Genomic DNA, 14,611 nt, shown 5'->3' with positions numbered 1-14,611 from the left:
TCGGGGGCTCTCCCCTGGAGGGCCTCATACTTTGCCAAGATCACGAGGGAGGTGCTTGAGCACCACTTGGAGGCGTGCTATGCGGCACATTTCTCTCAGGAAGGCATGGGGCAAGGAGGGCCCAACCCTCAGGAGTTCATCACCAAGGCCACTCAGGAGCTGCAGGAATCAAGAGTCATACACGGCGATCGCCGCCTACCTGGCGTGGCTCCCCATCCAGGCGAGGATGGCGGGCTGCGTGTCTGCATCGACTACCCAGGGCTCAGCCGAGTTGCGTCTCAGGAGCGTTTCTAGCCTTCGCACGTGGGACGTTGCGAGGGTCCGCCACACAGCTACGTTCGCATGCCTTTCGGCCTGCCGAACGCGGCTGCTGCTCACCAGCGTTTTCTACAGAGCATTCTGGCAGCTCGGGAGGCTAGGCACCACGCGGACCTGGCAGAGAAGGAGATGGTCCTCGAGGAACCACGCAGACCCCCAGAGCCTCCCGAGGCCCAGAGCTCCGATGGCTCGTGAGGATTGGACTCTTCACCGCGCATCATCAGCTACTTTAACACCCGCTCTACAATTGTATCAGGTGACATCTTTTGAGTTTCATTTCAGCTGGGAGCGCCCTCAGGGCTGCATTATTCCCAGGTTGCATGGGTCTGTCCCTCCGGCATGTATCTCTTTTGCTTATGACTTTAGTTCACCTTGTCGGGGGCGCCCCTTGGGCTGCATTATCCCCAAGCCGCTTGGGCTTGACCCAATGGCATGTACCTTTCCTGCATCTGTCTATGCTGATTTGCTTTTCATGCTTAACCCGCTTGTGATAATCGCCTGCTCGATTGATACCTACCTTTGGAGCCACTCGCACCTGCACGACGCTTGTGCATGGGTCCATCCCTGCAACGTCGACAAATCTGAGTGGTCGAGGTCTGGCCCGCGGCAGCCCCGCAAGCGTCACCTGACCAGGCCCTCAGTGCCCACACCACACTCTCGGAGCAACCAATGGTCGGCCGGCAATCGTAATGGTAACCCTTGCTTCTCTCGTGATTGGTTTACAGGGACTACCTAAGGAATAATGTGGGGGCATCGCGAGCTATCTCTCTCTCTCTCTCTCTCTCTCTTACCCGTGCGATCCGCTTGCGCGTTAAAAGGGGGGAACCTGAGCATCACGTCTCAGGAGCCCTTACTGGCTCTCCAGCCCTCACCCCCTGGCTTTGTCCACGGCATCACGACCTGGCATACAAGCGGCGGCTGAGCTCGCTCGAGGGCCAGGACCTGAGGACGTAGAGCACGAAGGAGAGTGCAGAGAAGGGAGGAGAAGCTCACGAAGGCTTAACCCAGCTACATCTCAGCTGCCGACGCGCAAGTCCGGCACCTCGCGAAGGAATGGCTCCATGCTTTCGAGAAAAGTCTCGTTCCTGGAATAGCTAATCGTTGCCTTCCTTTCTCGCCTTTCGGCGACTGCTTGAGTGCTAAAGGGGACCTCCTGAGCATCGCGCCTCAGGGGCTCTTACTGGACCTCGGGCCGCTCACCTCCTGGCCTTGACCACAACATCGCGACCTAGCATACCAGCGACGGCTCAAGCCTGCCTTGCGACCGGGACCTGTCAGCGTAGAGCATCGAGTCGTCGCGAGGTTAGAAAGGGGGAACCAAGCCGGAATAGGACAAGCATTTGCATCACTTCATAATAAGGATAATATCAACCAAAAGCATTGCAGACGTGAAAGTGCAACTATCCCTAGGTGGTTTTGGTAATTCATAACAACATATAGCTCATTGAGCTAATGCTATTCCAAGACTATTATTTCAGGAAAGCTCAATGAATGGCATGTCATGGATGATGAAAGTGGACCCCTCAAAATATCAAGGACAAAGGATTGGCTCAAGCTCAAAAGCTCAAGACTCTTCATTTTACATTTTAGTGATGCAAGATCACATTGAGTCTATAGGAAAAGCCAATACTATCAAGGAGGGATGAGGTGTTGTTTAATGAGCCTCTTGCTTCATGTGCTTAGTGATATGCTCCAAATACCCTCAACTACTTACTCACATGCACATATGACTTAAACCCAAAGTCAAAATCGGTCCCACCGATTCTTTCTATCCGGCGCCACCGGGTTCAAATGTCATAGCCACTTCCACAAACCCTAGGCAAATCGGTCTTACTGATAGGGATCTCGGTCTCACCGAGATGGGATTGTAATCTCTCTGTTTCCCTTTGTAACATTTCGGTACCACCGAGATGAGCGATCGGTCCCATAGAGATTGCAATGTAAACTCCCTGTTTCCCTTTCATAACATTTTAGTCTCACCGAAATGAGCGAATCGGTCCCACCGAGTTTACCTGACCAACTCTCTGGAAAGCTTATTACCAAAATCAGTCTCACCGAGTTTGTGTAATCGGTCTCACCAAGATTACGTTATGCCCTAACCCTAACCATATCGGTCCTGCCGAGTTGCATGTCAGTCCCACCGAAAATCCTAATGGTCACTAGGTTTATCAAATCAGTCTGACTGAGTCTGTTGAATCGGTCCCACCGAGTTTGGTAAATTGTGTGTAACGGTTAGATTTTGTATGGAGGCTATATATACCCCTCCACCTCCTCTTCATTCGTGGAAAGAGCCATCAGACTAAACCTACACTTCCAACTTACCATTTCTGAGAAAGAACCACCTACTCATGTGTTGAGGCCAAGATATTCCATTCGTACCATATGAATCTTGATCTCTAGCCTTCCCCAAGTTGCTTTCCACTCAAATCTTCTTTCCACCAGATCCAAATCCTATGAGAGAGAGTCGAGTGTTGGGGAGACTATCATTTGAAGCACAAGAGCAAGGAGTTCATCATCAAGGCACCATTTGTTACTTCTTGGAGAGTGGTGTCTCCTAGATTGGCTAGGTGTCACTTGGGAGCCTCCGACAAGATTGTGGAGTTGAACCCCGCGCGGGCATCCACTGTGACAGCCTGGTTTTGCCCTCTTTTCTTTTTCTGGATTTCTTTTGGATTTGATTTGAATTTTGGCATTTGAATCATTTCAGTTGGACTTAAACACTTGGGCATCACATTGGCTTTCACCCAAGTGGCTCATTTCTCTCCCAAACCTTCATTTCCTCTCTGGCCTACCTCAAAATAATATCATGGATATTTTTCTAAATGAAAAATATTCATTTTCCTCTCAAAAACCCTAACCAGAAACTTGTAGCAACCCCAATTTTTCTTGCCCACAAAAATCTGAGAAAATTCACAAAAATCCTTTGAACCCTAGGGCACCTCCCTGAGCAAAAATATCACACCAGTTTTGGAATATTTTTGCTACAGAAATTATTTTCTGTTCTGGACAGAAATGGTAGTTTCTACAGCAACTACCATTTTACTTGCTCCATTGGTGCTGCATTTTCTTGTGCATCACTACCCTCCTAGATGATTGCTAACCACCAAAGCACAACTCCCAACTCCTAGCCGTTTAACCATAGCAAGCTCTCAAATTTACTGACCAGTAACTTGCAGCATAGTAAAAATCAAGTTTACTGCACCTAAGCTCAACTCAAAGCTTTGGCCCTAACCTAAACACTAAGGACTACAAGACAACCACGAAATTTGGGGCAAGTCGTGGCTCTTTGCCGCAGTGCACGCGGTGACCACGCGTGTGCATGATGCCAGCATGCTTGTCGCCGCACTCTGGGTGCCGCCGAGCGCTCTGTTCGGCGCGTGCTCGCTTCCCCGCCTGCCAAACCTCGCCAAACCTCACCACCATCATTGTTTCAACCCCATTAACTCCCCCTGGCACTCGCCGACGTCGGAGCTCGCTGCAGTGAGCACGGGCGTGGTCCAGCCAACCCAACAGTGCGATGTGCACTGTGTTCGTCGCCACCCCAGTGCTCCTGTGCTCGTCTCCGTCCGTCCACAGTTCCTGCGTGAGCTGCATCACCTTCCCCATCTCTTACTGGCGCCACTCATCGCCGGGCGCAGCATCCAGGTGTCCTCTGGTGGAGCCCGAACCCCTCGCTCCGCTCAACTATAAATCCAGCCCCCCAACCTTCTCGAGCATCCCCAGCACCCCTCACACACTCCACAAACTCGTAGGAAGCCGTAGCCCGGCCGGGCAGGCCTCGGGACGCCATCCCCGAGCTCGAGCTCGCCGGCGTTCCCCTTTGTCCATCCGCACCGCTCCAACCCCTCCCAAGCTCAGGCGACTCTTCCAGAGCCTCCGTCATGCTTCAATGGTGTTGTCCGACTCGGTTGGAGCCACTGGGGCAGCCCCTCGTCACCGTCGTCTCCAACTCCGGTGACCACGGCTCTTTGTCGCCGCTAGACAGGTTCATTTCATCATCGTCCGACCACCCCTAGCTGTTCTACGGGTACCGGTAGGTGCGCCTCTCTCTGCTCTTTCGATCCATCCCTCCAGATCAGGCCAAGTCACCCTCCTCGCCGGCGTGTGCTCTGGCGAAGCCCCGCCGTGCCCTGTCTCTCTCTCCCCCTCCCTCTCACCTGACCAGCGGGCCCGCTGTCAGCCACTTTGGCCGCAACCGAAGCGGTACGAGTGGAGGCGCCCCACGGGGTTTACGCTTTCGACATCACCGCCCAGTTATGTTTATATTTATTCAAATTCAAATAATTCCAGAACACTTCAAACAGCCACAACTTTTTAACCATAAGTCCAAATGAATTGATTCTTTTTGCATTGTGTTCTGTATGAAAATCTCTAGAAGCACACCAAAGATGAGATTTTTCCTGCTGCCTAGATTTTCAGGTGAATTTCAAAGTGTTTCTTGATATTTTCTTTTTGTGTTTTTGATTTTTTTTCAGAAGGCGAAGCTTGTCTTGAGGATCACCAGGAGGAGTGTGACCCTCATCTGCACTAAGGCAAGCCACAACAACATTTTCATGGTGCCATTGCAATATTTGTGATTTATTTTCAACTTGAATGATTAAATTAGTTCATGCATTTAAATCACCTAGTTAAATAATTATTTTCATTATGTTGTGAGCTTATTCATGTGGATATGTTGATTGACAGAAAGTTAAAAGTTAACTAAGTTAGATTTAAGTTATTATAAGTGATAATAGATTATGGAGAAATAATTTGCTTATGAAGAAGGACTAGTTTGAATTCTTGAGTAAGAAAATGATTATGCTAAGTTATTGCCATGATTAGTTGCTGCATAAGCATGACCAGAATAGTGCCATGAGTCTCTGAAATGTTTGATTAGTGCTTGATATAAGTTGACCCGGCATTGTTCTGATGGTTAGTGAAGCATGTTATACGAGTGCATTTGCATGGCATATCATGACACCGGTTATTTTTATTTTAAGTTGAACCTGATAATAAATCAACTTGAACATATCGTTGATCGGGTCATGGTGCCACTGAATCGACTTTTTCCCAGTGCAACCACATTTTCCTTTATGGGAAGGCCTTTATTCGGTCTGTTGTCATGCCTCTGGTCGGTACCTCCACTGAGGGAAGGTTATGGGCGTGCGGTACCTTGGTGAGGGAGTCCTGGATTACGGGGTACTCGGTCAGCCGGACTATGTATTTGTGCCGGACTGTTGGACTATGAAGATACAAGTTTGAAGACTTCGTCCCATGTCCGGGTGGGACTCTCCTTTGCGTGGAAGGCAAGCTTGGATATTCGGATGTGTAGATTTCCATCTGTGTAACCGACTCTAAGTAACCCAAGACCCCTCCGGTGTCTATATAAACCGGAGGGTTTAATCCGTAGGACAACCACAATCATAATCATAGGCTAGCTTATAGGGCTTAGCCTCTACGATCTCTTGGTAGATCAACTCTTTTAATACTCATATCATCAAGATCAATCAAGCAGGAAGTAGGGTATTACCTCCATGGAGAGAGCCTAAACCTGGGTAAACATTGTGTCCCCCGCCTCCTGTTACCATTAGCCTTAGACGCACAGTTCGGGACCCCCTACCCGAGATCCGTCGGTTTTGACACCGACATTGGTGCTTTCATTGAGAGTTCTACTGTGTCGTCGCGGTAAGTCTTGATGGCTGCTTCCATCATCTACAACAATGCGGACCAGGGTGAAGTTTTCCTCCCTGGACAGATCTTCGTATTCGGCGGCTTCGCACTGCGGGCCAACTCGCTTGGCCATCTGGAGCAGATCGATAGCTCACGCCCCTGGTCATCAGGTCAGGTTTGGAAGCCTGGACTACACCGCCAACATCAGCGGAGACTTGATCTTCGACAGATTCGAGCCCATGACAGGTGCGCCGAACAGTCACGATAAGCATGATTTAGATCTACCATCGGATGGTGTTCAGGAGATAACACCTATAACTGCCCCGGCTGTAAGTCCGGAGTAGATCATGCCATCCAAGGACGAGTGGATGGACCCCGCCACGGAGGCCGCACACTCATCGGCGATAGAGCCGAACACAAATCTCACCTCAATTGAGGTCCGTGTCACCGGACCCTCGGACTCGTCTCCGGCCATAGGCTCCGAACCGCGCACATCCGTGCCTATCGAACCTGATTCGGCATAGATCATGGAGTTCACCTCCGCGGATATCTTCCAGCACTCGCCTTTGGGCGACATGCTAAATTCGTTGAAATCTCTCTCCCTGTTAGGAGACTCTTGGTCGAACTATGTCCGGCTTGAGTGGGAAGCGGACGGCGAAGAAATTTGTTTCCCACCCACCACCCACTTAATAGCCACTTTCGATGAGTTAACCACATGCTTGATTTCGACTCCGAAGACATCGACGGTATGGACGATGATGCCGGAGAAGAACATGAACCACCTCCAAAAGGGTGCTGGACAGCCACCTCATCATATGATATATACATGGCAGACTCACCCAAAGAAAACAACGGTGAGGAACGGAAGGATGCAACGGAGGATAATCCTCTTGAGAAGCAACCAAAGCGACGATGTTGGCACCGCTCTAAATCCCGCCACAGTAAAAACAGTGATAACAGCGCAAGAAAGAATAATACCCTGGTCGACTCCAAAGGCAACGACGACCCCATGGACCCAGAGATGGAGCAGGATAAGCCAGGGGACGGCGAACATAGTCCGGGGTTGCTATCCGATCATAGCGATGGCGGAGATAAAACTCATAAACCTGTCTCCGGAGAGGAGAACAGTCCGGACGACTATGCACTCATCATCCCGGAAAGGCACTTGGAACAAGAAAACCTTCATAGAAGGCTTATCGCCACCGCGAGGAGCTTGAAGAAGAAGAAGCAAAGTCTTAAAGCCGCGCAGGATACGCTCAACCGCAGATGGAACAAAGTGCTCGACGCTGAAGAAAAATACGGTGGCGATCACCACACAAAGAGCTACCCAAAGCGCAAGCTGCTGCCCGAATTCAACGACGAGGCTATTTAGAGCCCATTCCACCGAAAAATAATATGGCAGATCCACCGGACCGACCACCCCATGGCCACGACAGGGCGGCTAATGGTGATGCACACAGTCAGCACACGATTTACGTGAGCACCTGAACAAAAAAGCCGGTATGGCCAGGTCCATCTATGGATCTAGGAAGCATACTCCGACGCAGGATCGCGGCCACCAAAACAATTATGCTGATCGAATACTAGCTCGTAATCAACACTGAACACTACAACCGCCGGCGGCATGCCATGACACATCCAAATATAGGGGTGCCGCGCACCCCTGTGCTTCACCGATGAGGTGCTGGATCAGGAATTTCCAGAGGGATTTAAACCCGTAAACATAGAGGCATATGACGGAACGACAGACCCTGCGGTCTGGATTGAGGGCTTTATTCTTCACATCCACATGGCTCGCGAAGATTATCTCCACGCCATCAAATACCTGCCCCTCAAGTTGAAAGGACCAGCTCGGAACTGGTTGAAAAGCCTCCCCGAAAAATCAATTGGAAGATGGAAGGAACATGAGGGTGCTTTCAGGGCTAATTTTCAAGGGACCTATGTCCGACATCCAGATGCAGACGATTTAAGTCACATAATCCAACAACCCGGAGAGTCAACCCGTAAGCTTTGGAACAGATTTCTCACCAAGAAGAATCAAATCGTCGACTGCCCGGATGCCGAAGCCTTAGCGGCTTTCAAGCACAATATCCGGGACGAATTGCTCGCCAGACACCTCGGCCAGGAAAAGCCGAGGACAATGGCAGCCCTAACAGGCCTTATGGCCCGCTTTTGCGCGGGCGAGGACAGTTGGTTGGCCCACAGCGGCACCAGCGACCTAGGCACATCCGAAGTCACGGATGGCAATGGGAAGCCGCAACACAATAAAAACAAGCATAGAAACAATGAAGACAACCCAGACAACACGGCGATAAACGCCGGATTCAGGGACTCTCGACCCGGTCAACGAAAAAAGCCGTTTAAAGGCAGCAGAGATGGACCGTCTAGCCTAAACAAGATTCAAGACACATTATGTCAGATTCATGGCACCCCCGAGAAACCTACAAATCACACTAACAGAGAATGCTGGGTCTTCAAGCAGGCCGACAAGCTAAATGCCGAACACAAAGGGAGGGAGGCGCCAAGTGAAGACGAGGACGAACAGCGCTAGCCGAACACTGGGGGACAGAAAAAATTTCCACCAGAGGTCAAAACAGTGAACATGATTTACGCAACCCACATACCAAAGAGGAGGCGCAAATGCGCACTCCGAGACATATACGCTGTAGAACCAGTTGCCCCTAAATTCAACCCATGGTCGGCCTACCCGATCACTTTCGATCGCATGGATCATCCGACTAGTATCCGGCATGGAGGTTTGGCCACCTTGGTGCTCGACCCAATAATTGACGGATGCCATCTCACCCAAGTCCTCATGGATGGAGCCAGTAGTGTTAATACTACCTTTAAAGGAGATAGACCCGTCAAGAATCAGCCAAAGCAATACTACCTTTAAAGGAGTAATACCAGGCGTAGAGGCCCGCTGCACGGGCTCTCTGATACTGGAGGTTGTATTCGGTTCGCGCGACAACTTCCGAAGCGAAGAACTAATCTTCGACATCGCCCCATTCCGAATCGGCTGCCATCCACTACTCGAAAGAACGGCCTTCGCTCGTTTCAATGCTGTTCCACATTACGCTTATCTTAAACTTAAGATGCCCGGTCCACATGGCGTCATCACAATTAGCAGAAATACAGAGCATTCCTTACGTGTGGAAGAATATGTGGCGGCTCTAGTAGCCGAACTACTGAATGGCCTCTCCAACCAGAATAAATGATCGGTCGTCAAGACCACGGACACGGTTAGACGTGTCTGGCGCACCACCAATTGTAGCAACCCAAATAAACCTGAGCTTGGGTCTATGGATATACTCCCATAGGTGGTGCTAGGGGCTGCCTACATGTAAAAAGGCCCATAGTTCGGCTCGACCCTATTAATACAATAATAGATTGCATTTTCATGGTTCACTAAGAATAACCAACTTTCGCACAATCACACTAGATTCTTTCACCTGGGTTTTTCCTTTTTACAGATGATCATTGTGCTACACCCTTCGAGGATACGGCACAACGGAGATAAAGGCGCAGACATGCAACAGGGCCCCATTCAAAGGTTTCTTTTTAGATTAAAATCCTGCGTAAACCTTTTTTATTGTCTCTTGTTGTTTCACACCCTCCGGGTACTCAAAACAATTGAGAGGGATACTGGTGTTATTGGCAGGCTTTTTCGTCACGCCAGATTAACGCATGTACCTGGAAATTCAGGTCTCATTATCGATGGCGGTACTCGGCCCAGTATATGTTATAAAGTCCGAATACCTTCGGGAGTGTTCGGCATCGCGAGTTTGGCCTTATATGCATCAACTCCGAATCATGTCTTTGGTCAATAGTTGGGTTTGCCCAGCTCCCGTGTTTTGCTACCTTACGTTCTGATCTATCGACTAAGGTGGCACAGGGAGAACTACTGTGATTGTGCCCTGGTTCATCTGGATGAGCACCTCAGTAGAGAAAGCCGAAAACTGACTATCATGATAAAGCGAGAGTCTGGTCAACCACTTGATGACTCAGCGGAATCTTCGTAATTCCTCCGCATTAACGAAGGACTGGTTTCCCGGTCATGTACATACGCGCACCGTATTCGGATGAACACGGAAGTACCAGGGGCTATATAGTAGCCCCACCGTCAAACTCCTATGGCTAAGTGAAAGTGTTAAAGCTATATAGTCTGATTGCCTTGTTCGCTGCGTTATCACCTCCTTAACGGACCAAGACGTTGGATCAAGTGTGAGTATGCACTTTACCGAACACCCCCGCATTATATGTGCGGGGGCTGAAGCCGACGACTGCAAACGTTTAGGTTATTTACATATATACATAAACATCCGCACAGGAGGCACTATAATACTTTACGGGCAAAAGTATAAATACAACCTTTATAATCAAAATAGCATTGTTTTTACAATCAAGATACATGTCAATGGAACATGGTACTCTTTGAGCACTGAGCCTCTATTAAACGGGCACCTTTTAGGACTTCTTCAAAATAGTGCTCGGGCGAGTCCTGACCCCCGGGCGGACCCCTGGTTGCAATGGCGGCGGCCTGCATCTCCGCCCAATATGTCTTAACATGGGAAAGAGCCATCCGTGCACCCTCTATGCACGCCAACCTCTTGACAGCGTCGATATGCGGCACAACACGAAGAAATCATTGCACTAAACCAAAATAACTATCCGGACTTGGTTCCTTCGGCCAAAGATGATCCACGATAGACTTCATGGCAAGCCCGAACAACCTATGGATCTCGGCCCACTCGGCCATTTGCTCATTCAACAGCAACGGACGCCTTGGATTACTGAACTGCGACCAGAACAATCTTTCCACCTCATGATCTTTCTGATCTTTGAAATACTTAGTCGCATCAGTAGCACTCTTTGCTAAATCCAAGTATGCGTCTGCCGAACTCCACAATTGATCCAGAGGGGCATACTTCGGATCGCCGAACTTGGTCCGCAATAAGAAGGGCTTCCTAGCCGTGATATCTCCGGCTTGACGAAGCTCCTCCCCATCCGCTCTAATTTCAGAGCGCGTTTCCTTGGCTGCTTCCAAGTCCTTACTCAGGTCAGCCATTTTCGCTTGGTTTTCCCTTTCTAGGAGCTCATAGCGGTTGGCGGCATTTTGCAGCTCAAGAGCCATGTTGGCCATTTTATCTTCGCTCTGGCAAAGAGTAGCCTGTTCGGCTTTTAACTCTTCGGCCACCTTCAGGGCGGCAGCATCACTTCTCCTGGCTTGTTCTTTGGCTCGGGAAAGTTCTGCCCAAAGGGTCTCCACGGCGGTAGCCCCACCTGTAGTCAAAGCATATTATAAATACTAGCATCATGCTCCTCTTAATATTTGCTGACCACCCAAATATACATACCCTATGCCTCATCAAGCCGCTTGTTCACAAGCATGATGTCCACATCCGCCACGTCAAGTTGCCGCCTCAATTTGGCAAAATCAGCAGTCCGGTCAGCCAACGGGCCCTCAGCCGCCTGCACATGAAAGCAACGCTATCATTACCTAAGACTATGATCCTCTGTTTTCCGCCTCTGGACGGCAACCAGAGTCTCAGGGGCTACTATCTATACAGAGCACACCTAGCGTGTGTGGTACAGTCAAAAACATATATTTTACTTTGCATACCTCAAAGCCTCTTAGTAGGCTCTTAAAAGCTTCATTCAAACCACTTTTTGCGGATGAGATCCTCTCAACCACCGTACCCATTAAGTTACGATGTGCCTCTGAGATAGCTGCTTGCTCCAAAAGATCCATCAATGTGTCCGGTTGTACACCGGATAGTCCCCGACTTTTTCTGTTGGTCTCCTTAGGATCCGAAAACCCCGCACTTAGGGCGGCCGAAGAGTTACCTTCTGTCCTTTGCGGATCAGGAGAAATCCTCCGCGACGACACCTCATGGTTGTCCGTCTCACGAGGCGGGGAGGCAGGAGGAGGCGTTTCGCTCTCCATCATCTCCGGAAGAAGATCCCCCGAGGACGAACTTTGTTGAGAAGGGCTATGAGCCAGATTGCAAAACATATGTCTCGGTTATTATTCTCAGGAAAAAGCAGGGCATATTTACTAATGTGCCTTTGTTTACTTACAGCTCGGCTGACGGCTGCCACCCTGGTGGGTGTTGTGCGGTAAGGATGCCCTCTGGGACAGGCCCCCCTAGTGAGGGTTTCTTCCCTCATTTGGATACCTCCGTTTCCAAGTCTTCAAGGGCGGCCCTTTTCTTCCTATGGGGAGAGGGGATTCTAGATTCACCTCTTCGATTATCCTCCTTCACGGAGGCACTAATTCCCCCGGTTTGGATGGGTAACGTATCAAGCCCGATTTCGGCTTCTCTATTCCTCCCCTCTTCCTCTCCTACTGGCACTTGATAGGGTGCGTGAGCCAGCATCCTGGTTAGTACAGGATCCGGCGATCCTTCGAGAAGAGGGGCCGAACACCTGATCCTCTCCGCCTTTCTTATCCAGTCCTGGCCGAAGGCAATTTTTCAAAATGATGTTATGACAAATATAATAACAGCATGTTCGGTCGCGGAGTTACTTACTTGGGTATCTGGGCGGTTGCAGTTCAGGCCCGCATCCTCGGTGGTGTCCGGACACTTTATTCGTGATCCAAAGAATAATCGATACATCCCTTCGAGCGTCACGCCGAAGAAGTGTTGAATAGTTCGCAGTCCTTCCGAGTTAAACTCACACATACATAGAGATCAATGTTGGCATGGAAGGACCCGATGAACTAACATTACTTGCATTACTTTGACAAGATTGATATCCCTCTTGAGGAGATCTCTGCAGTGTCGGCATGTCATTGACTGGGCCCCAATCCAGCCCTTTGTTGACCCATGACGCCAGTTGGGGCGGAGGTCCCGAGCGGAAGGCTGGGACGGCCAGCCGCTTTGTACCTCGGGGTGCTGTGATGTAGAACCACTCTCGTTGCCATAAGTCAGATACCTCCGGGAAGGAGCCCTTTGGCCATAGGGCATCGGCACCTTTGCTTATTATAGTGCCTCCGCACTCCGCGTGTGGCCTGTCGATCATCTTCAGCTTCACATTGATGGTCTTGAGCCATAAGCCGAAGTGTGGGGTAATGCGGAGGAAGGCTTCCACACGATGATAAACGACGAGATGTGGAGGATGGAATCTGGAGCTAGATCATGGAAATCTAGCCCGTAATAGAACATGAGACCTCTTATGAAGGGATCAAGACTAAATCCTAGCCCTCGAAGGAAGTGGGAAACGAATAAAACACTCTCGTTGGGTTCGGACATGATTGAAGGTCCGAAGCGCTTAGCCTGAACCTTGGGTGTTGGAACTCGAGGTATGGGAAGGGAATGATTGGGCGTGGAAAGAAAAGGACGGGTCTGGACCTCTTTATAAAGAAGGTGCATATCAAGCGTCCTCCGCGTGACCGTTTGGAACTTGCCTAAAACCAAGGAGTCATACTAACGACACGATTGGGTTACCCACACCCGTATTGATGAGAATCTCGTGATAAGGGGGACATGATCTCTGCTTCGACAAGACGTGCCAATAAAACCTCCTCGCAATACCTGCAGTAGCAGGCTGGGAAAAACGGTTTGTATAATGACCAGGCCGCGGCGTGATGTCACGCTATGAAAAGTTGTCAGCAGATTAGATTTGTGGAATATTGTGCTCTCTACGGTGGCGTGTGGAATTTATTTTACAGGGCCAGACACGATTCATGTGTTCAAAATTTACCTTGGAGTATTCGGAGAAGGAACCCGCCTTGCAATGTTGAAGACAATCTGCACATCGGACTCATCGTCATTGAAGCCTGGTTCAGGGGCTACTGAGGGAGTCCTTGATCAGGGGGTCCTCAGACAGCCGGCCTATGTATTTGTGCCGGACTATTGGACTATGAATATACAAGATTGAAGACTTCGTCCCGTGTCCGGGTGGGACTCTCCTTTGCGTGGAAGGAAAGCTTGGATATTCGGATGTGTAGATTTCCTTCTCTGTATCCGACTCTGTGTAACCCTAGCCCCCTCCGGTGTCTATATAAAACGGAGGGTTTAGTCCGTAGGACAACAACAATCATAATCATAGGCTAGCTTCTAGGGTTTAGCCTCTACAATCTCATGGTAGATCAACTCTTGTAATACTCATATCATCAAGATCAATCAAGCAGGAAGTAGGGTATTACCTCCATCGAGAGGGCCCGAACCTGGGTAAACATTGTGTCCCCCGCCTCCTGTTATCATTAGCCTTAGATGCACAGTTCGGGACCCCCTACCCAAGATCCGCCGGTTTTAACACCAACACCTGGACCGGTAAGCAGACATAACCTTGTGTGCCCGTTGATGTTGTTATGGTACCTTGTCCCCGTTTGGGACCGTTTTTCCATGACGTGGCCGTTTTGCCACGACGGTGGCCGTTGGTATCTGGGGTAGACACAGGGCCACCCATGGCTTAGCTCAGTGAGGAGTTCGTCGGAGTGGCTCCGAGAGTGTCCTGGCAATGGAGGGGTTCTGTTGGAATGCCGTTGGTCCACCCGAATGGGAGTGCGAGGCCATGGGTTCCTTGGTGTGGGTGCAGTGCGCTACCTCTACAGAGTGTATTAATCTATCGATAGCCGAGTCCACGGTTACGGACACGCTCGAAAGTAGGTCACACCATGGGTCAACGTTTTAAT

The sequence above is a fragment of the Triticum aestivum genome, chromosome 1B (genome assembly GCF_018294505.1).
Source record: "Triticum aestivum cultivar Chinese Spring chromosome 1B, IWGSC CS RefSeq v2.1, whole genome shotgun sequence".
Taxonomy (NCBI): domain Eukaryota; kingdom Viridiplantae; phylum Streptophyta; class Magnoliopsida; order Poales; family Poaceae; genus Triticum; species Triticum aestivum.
This window is presented reverse-complemented; position numbering follows the sequence as displayed.